A 6,000-nucleotide genomic window follows, 5' to 3' on the forward strand; every position below is an offset into this window, starting at 1 on the left:
ACATGATGTTTGAGAAACGGATGACCGAGACATAGTCTTTCAGAAGTGCTAGCACCTTACGATCGGGTAGACCGTACCAACCTACATCCCCTACATCTGCTAGTCTGTTGGAAATATGCCCTAGAAGCAATAATAAAAGGGTTATTATTATATTTCTTTATTCATGATAATTGTCTATTTTTCATGCTATAATTGTGTTATCCGGAAATCGTAATACATGTGTGAATACATAGACCACAACACGTCCCTAGTGAGCCTCTAGTTGACTAGCTCGTTGATCAAAAGATAGTCAAGGTTTCCTGACCATGGACATTGGATGTCATTGATAACGGGATCACATCATTAGGAGAATGATGTGATGGACAAGACCCAATCCTAAGCATAGCTCAAAGATCGTGTAGTTCGTTTGCTGTAGCTTTTCCGAATGTCAAGTATCATTCCTTAGACCATGAGGTTGTGCAACTCCCGGATACCGTAGGAGTGCTTTGGGTGTGCCAAACGTCACAACGTAACTGGGTGAGTATAAAGGTACACTACAGGTATCTCCGAAAGTGTCTGTTGGGTTGGCACGAATCGAGACTTGACGGAGAGGTATCTCTGGGCCCACTCGGTAATGCATCATAATAATGAGCTCAATGTGACCAAGTGGTTGATCACGGGATCATGCATTACGGTACGAGTAAAGTGACTTGCCAGTAACGAGATTGAACGAGGTATTGGGATACCGACGATCGAGTCTCGGGCAAGTAACGTACCGATTGACAAAGGGAATTGTATACAGATTGATTGAATCCTCGACATCGTGGTTCATCCGATGAGATCATCGAGGATCATGTGGGAGCCAACATGGGTGTCCAGATCCCGCTGTTGGTTATTGACCGGAGAGGCGTCTCGGTCATGTCTGCATGTCTCCCGGACCCGTAGGGTCTACACACTTAAGGTTCGGTGACGCTAGGGTTGTTGAGATATTAGTATACGGTAACCCGAAAGTTGTTCGGAGTCCCGGATGAGATCCCGGATGTCACGAGGAGTTCCGGAATGGTCCGGAGGTGAAGATTTATATATAGGAAGTCAAGTTTCGGCCGTCGGGAAGGTTTTGGGGGTAATCTGTATTGTACCGGGACCACCAGAAGGGTCCCGGGGGTCCACCGGGTGGGGCCACCTATCCCGGAGGGCCCCATGGGCTGAAGTGGGAGGGGAACCAGCCCCTAGTGGGCTGGTGCGCCCCCCTTGGGCCTCCCCCTGCGCCTATGGTTGGAAACCCTAGGGGTGGGGGGCGCCACCCTTGCCTTGGGGGGCAAGGCACCCCCTTGGCCGCCGCCCCTCCTAGGAGATTGGATCTCCTAGGGCCGGCGCCCCCCCTTGGGACCCTATATATAGTGGGGGGGAGGGAGGGCAGCCGCACCCAAGCCCCTGGCCTCTCCCGCTCCCTCCCGTGACACTCCTCCGTCTCCCTGCGCTTGGCGAAGCCCTGCCGAGATCACCGTTGCTTCCACCACCACGCCGTCGTTCTGCTGGATCTTCATCAACCTCTCCTTCCCCCTTGCTGGATCAAGTTGGAGGAGACGTCTTCCCAACCGTACGTGTGTTGAACGCGGAGGTGCCGTCCGTTCGGCACTAGGTCATCGGTGATTTGGATCACGTCGAGTACGACTCCATTAACCCCGTTCTCTTGAACGCTTCCGCGCGTGATCTACAAGGGTATGTAGATGCACTCCTCTCTCCCTCGTTGCTATATGACTCCATAGATTGATCTTGGTGATGCGTAGAAAATTTTAAAATTCTGCTATGTTTCCCAACAGTGGCATCATGAGCTAGGTCTATGTGTAGTTACTATGCACGAGTAGAACACAAAGTAGTTGTGGGCGTCGATATTGTCAATTATCTTGTCGTTACTAGTCTTATCTTGATTCGGCGGCATTGTGGGATGAAGCGGCCCGGACCAACCTTACACGTACGCTTACGTGAGACCGGTTCCACCGATTGACATGCACTAGTTGCATAAGGTGGCTGGCGGGTGTCTGTCTCTCCCACTTTAGTCGGATCGGATTCGATGAACAGGGTCCTTATGAAGGGTAAATAGAAATTGGCAATTCACATTGTGGTTTTGGCGTAGGTAAGAAACGTTCTTGCTAGAAACCTATAGCAGCCACGTAAAAACTTGCAACAACAATTAGAGGACGTCTAACTTGTTTTTGCAGCAAGTGTGTTGTGATGTGATATGGCCAAAGGATGTGATGAATGATATATGTGATGTATGAGATGATCATGTTCTTGTAATAGGAATCACGACTTGCATGTCGATGAGTATGACAACCGGCAGGAGCCATAGGAGTTGTCTTTATTTATTTATGACCTGCGTGTCAACATAAACATCATGTAATTACTTTACTTTATTGCTAAAGTGTTAGCCATAGTAGTAGAAGTAATAGATGACGAGACAACTTAAATAAGACACGATGATGGAGATCATGATGATGGAGATCATGGTGTCATGCCGGTGACAACGATGATCATGGAGCCCCGAAGATGGAGATCAAAAAGGAGCAAATGATATTGGCCATATCATGTCACTATTTGATTGCATGTGATGTTTATCATGTTTTACATCTTATTTGCTTAGAACGACGATAGCTTAAATAAGATGATCCCTCGTAATAATTTCAAAAAAGTGTTCCCCCTAACTGTGCATCGTTGCGAAGGTTCGTTGTTTCGAAGCACCACGTGATGATCGGGTGTGATAGATTCTAACGTTCGAATACAACGGGTGTAAGCCAGATTTACACACGCAATACACTTAGGTTGACTTGGCGAGCCTAGCATGTACAGATATGGCCTCGGAACACAGAAGACCGAAAGGTCGAGCATGAGTCGTATAGAAGATACGATCAACATGTAGATGTTCACCGATGTTGGCTAGTCCGTCTCACGTGATGATCGGACACGGCCTAGTTAACTCGGATCATGTTTCACTTAGATGACGGGAGGGATGTCTATCTGAGTGGGAGTTCATTGAATAATTTGATTAGATGAACTTAATTATCATGAACTTAGTCTAAAACCTTTACAATATGTCTTGTAGATCAAATGGCCCATGTTGTCCTCAACTTCAACGCGTTCCTAGAGAAAACCAAGCTGAAAGATGATGGCAGCAACTATACGGACTGGGTCCGGAACCTGAGGATCATCCTCATAGCTGCCAAGAAAGATTATGTCCTAGAAACACCGCTAGGTGACGCACCTGTCCTAGAGAACCAAGATGTTATGAACGCTTGGCAGTCACGTGCTGATGATTACTCCCTCGTTCAGTGCGGCATGTTTTACAGCTTAGAACCGGGGCTCCAAAAGCGTTTTGAGAGACACGGAGCATATGAGATGTTCGAAGAGCTGAAAATGGTTTTCCAAGCTCATGCCCGGGTCGAGAGATATGAAGTCTCCGACAAGTTCTTCAGCTGTAAGATGGAGGAAAATAGTTCTGTCAGTGAGCACATACTCAAAATGTCTGGGTTGCATAACCGCTTGACTCAGCTGGGAGTTAATCTCCCGGATGACGCGGTCATTGACAGAATCCTTCAGTCGCTTCCATCGAGCTACAAGAGCTTTGTGATGAACTTCAATATGCAGGGGATGGAAAAGACCATTCCTGAGGTATATTCAATGCTGAAATCAGCAGAGGTGGAAATAAAAAAGGAACATCAAGTGTTGATGGTGAATAAAACCACTAAGTTCAAGAAAGGCAAGGGTAAGAAGAACTTCAAGAAGGACGGCAAGGGAGTTGCCGCGCCCGGTAAGCAAGCTGCCGGGAAGAAGCCAAAGAATGGACCCAAGCCCGAGACTGAGTGTTTTTATTGCAAGGGAAGTGGTCACTGGAAGCGGAACTGCCCCCAAATACTTAGCGGACAAGAAGGCCGGCAACACCAAAGGTATATGTGATATACATGTAATTGATGTGTACCTCACCAGTACTCGTAGTAGCTCTTGGGTATTTGATACCGGTGCGGTTGCTCACATTTGTAACTCAAAGCAGGAGCTGCGGAATAAGCGAAGACTGGCGAAGGATGAGGTGACGATGCGCGTCGGGAATGGTTCCAAGGTCGATGTGATCGCCGTCGGCACGCTACCTCTACATTTACCTACGGGATTAGTTTTAAACCTCAATAATTGTTATTTAGTGCCAGCTTTGAGCATGAACATTGTATCAGGATCTCGTTTAATTCGAGATGGCTACTCATTTAAATCCGAGAATAATGGTTGTTCTATTTATATGAGAGATATGTTTTATGGTCATGCTCCGATGGTGAATGGTTTATTCTTAATGAATCTTGAGCGTAATGCTACACATATTCATAGTGTGAATACCAAAAGATGTAAGGTTGATAATGATAGTCCCACATACTTGTGGCACTGCCGCCTTGGTCACATAGGTGTCAAACGCATGAAGAAGCTCCATGCAGATGGGCTTTTTGAGTCTCTTGATTACGAATCATTTGACACGTGCGAACCATGCCTCATGGGTAAAATGACCAAGACTCCGTTCTCAGGAACAATGGAGTGAGCAACCAACTTATTGGAAATCATACATACTGATGTGTGCGGTCCAATGAGTGTTGAGGGTCGCGGTGGCTATCGTTATGTTCTCACCCTCACTGATGACTTGAGTAGATATGGGTATGTCTACTTAATGAAACACAAGTCCGAGACCTTTGAAAAGTTCAAGGAATTTCAGAGCGAGGTTGAGAATCAACGTGACAGAAAAATCAAGTTCTTGCGATCAGATTGTGGGGGAGAATACTTGAGTCACGAATTTGGCACACACTTAAGAAAATGTGGAATAGTTTCACAACTCATGCCGCCTGGAACACCTCAGCGTAATGGTGTGTCCGAACGTCGTAATCGCACTCTATTGGATATGGTGCGATCTATGATGTCTCTTACCGATCTACCGCTATCTTTTTGGGGCTATGCTTTAGAGACTGCCGCATACACTTTAAATAGGGCTCCGTCGAAATCCGTTGAGACGACACCGTATGAATTATGGTTTGGGAAGAAACCTAAGCTGTCATTTCTAAAAGTTTGGGGATGCGATGCTTATGTCAAGAAACTTCAACCTGAAAAGCTCGAACCCAAATCGGAAAAATGCGTCTTCATAGGATACCCTAAAGAAAGTATTGGGTATACCTTCTACCTCAGATCCGAAGGCAAGATCTTTGTTTCCAAGAATGGGTCCTTTCTAGAGAAAGAATTTCTCTCGAAAGAAATAAGTGGGAGGAAAGTAGAACTTGATGAAGTATTACCTCTTGAACCGGTAAGTAACACAGCTCAAGAAAATGTTCCTGAGGTGCGTGCACCGACTAGAGAAGAAGTTAATGATGATGATCATGAAACTTCAGATCAAGTTGCTACTGAACTGCATAGATCCATAAGGACACGTTCCGCACCAGAGTGGTACGGCAACCCTGTCTTGGAAATCATGTTGTTAGACAACGGTGAACCTTCGAACTATGAAGAAGCAATGGCGGGCCCGGATTCCGACAAATGGCTGGAAGCCATGAAATCCGAGATAGGATCCATGTATGAAAACGAAGTATGGACTTTGACTGACTTGCCCGTTGATCGGCGAGCCATAGAAAATAAATGGATCTTTAAGAAGAAGACAGACGCGGATGGTAACGTAACCATCTATAAAGCTCGGCTTGTCGCTAAGGGTTATCGACAAGTTCAAGGGGTTGACTACGATGAGACTTTCTCACCCGTAGCGAAGCTGAAGTCCGTCCGAATCATGTTAGCAATTGCCGCATTCTATGATTATGAGATATGGCAAATGGACGTCAAAACGGCATTCCTTAATGGTTTCCTTAAGGAAGAATTGTATATGATGCAGCCAGAAGGTTTTGTCGATCCTAAGAATGCTGACAAGGTGTGCAAGCTCCACCGCTCGATTTATGGGCTGGTGCAAGCATCTCGGAGTTGGAACATTCGTTTTGATGAGATGATCAAAGC

The sequence above is a fragment of the Triticum urartu genome, chromosome 2A (genome assembly GCF_056163025.1).
Source record: "Triticum urartu cultivar PI428250 chromosome 2A, HENAU_Tu73, whole genome shotgun sequence".
Taxonomy (NCBI): domain Eukaryota; kingdom Viridiplantae; phylum Streptophyta; class Magnoliopsida; order Poales; family Poaceae; genus Triticum; species Triticum urartu.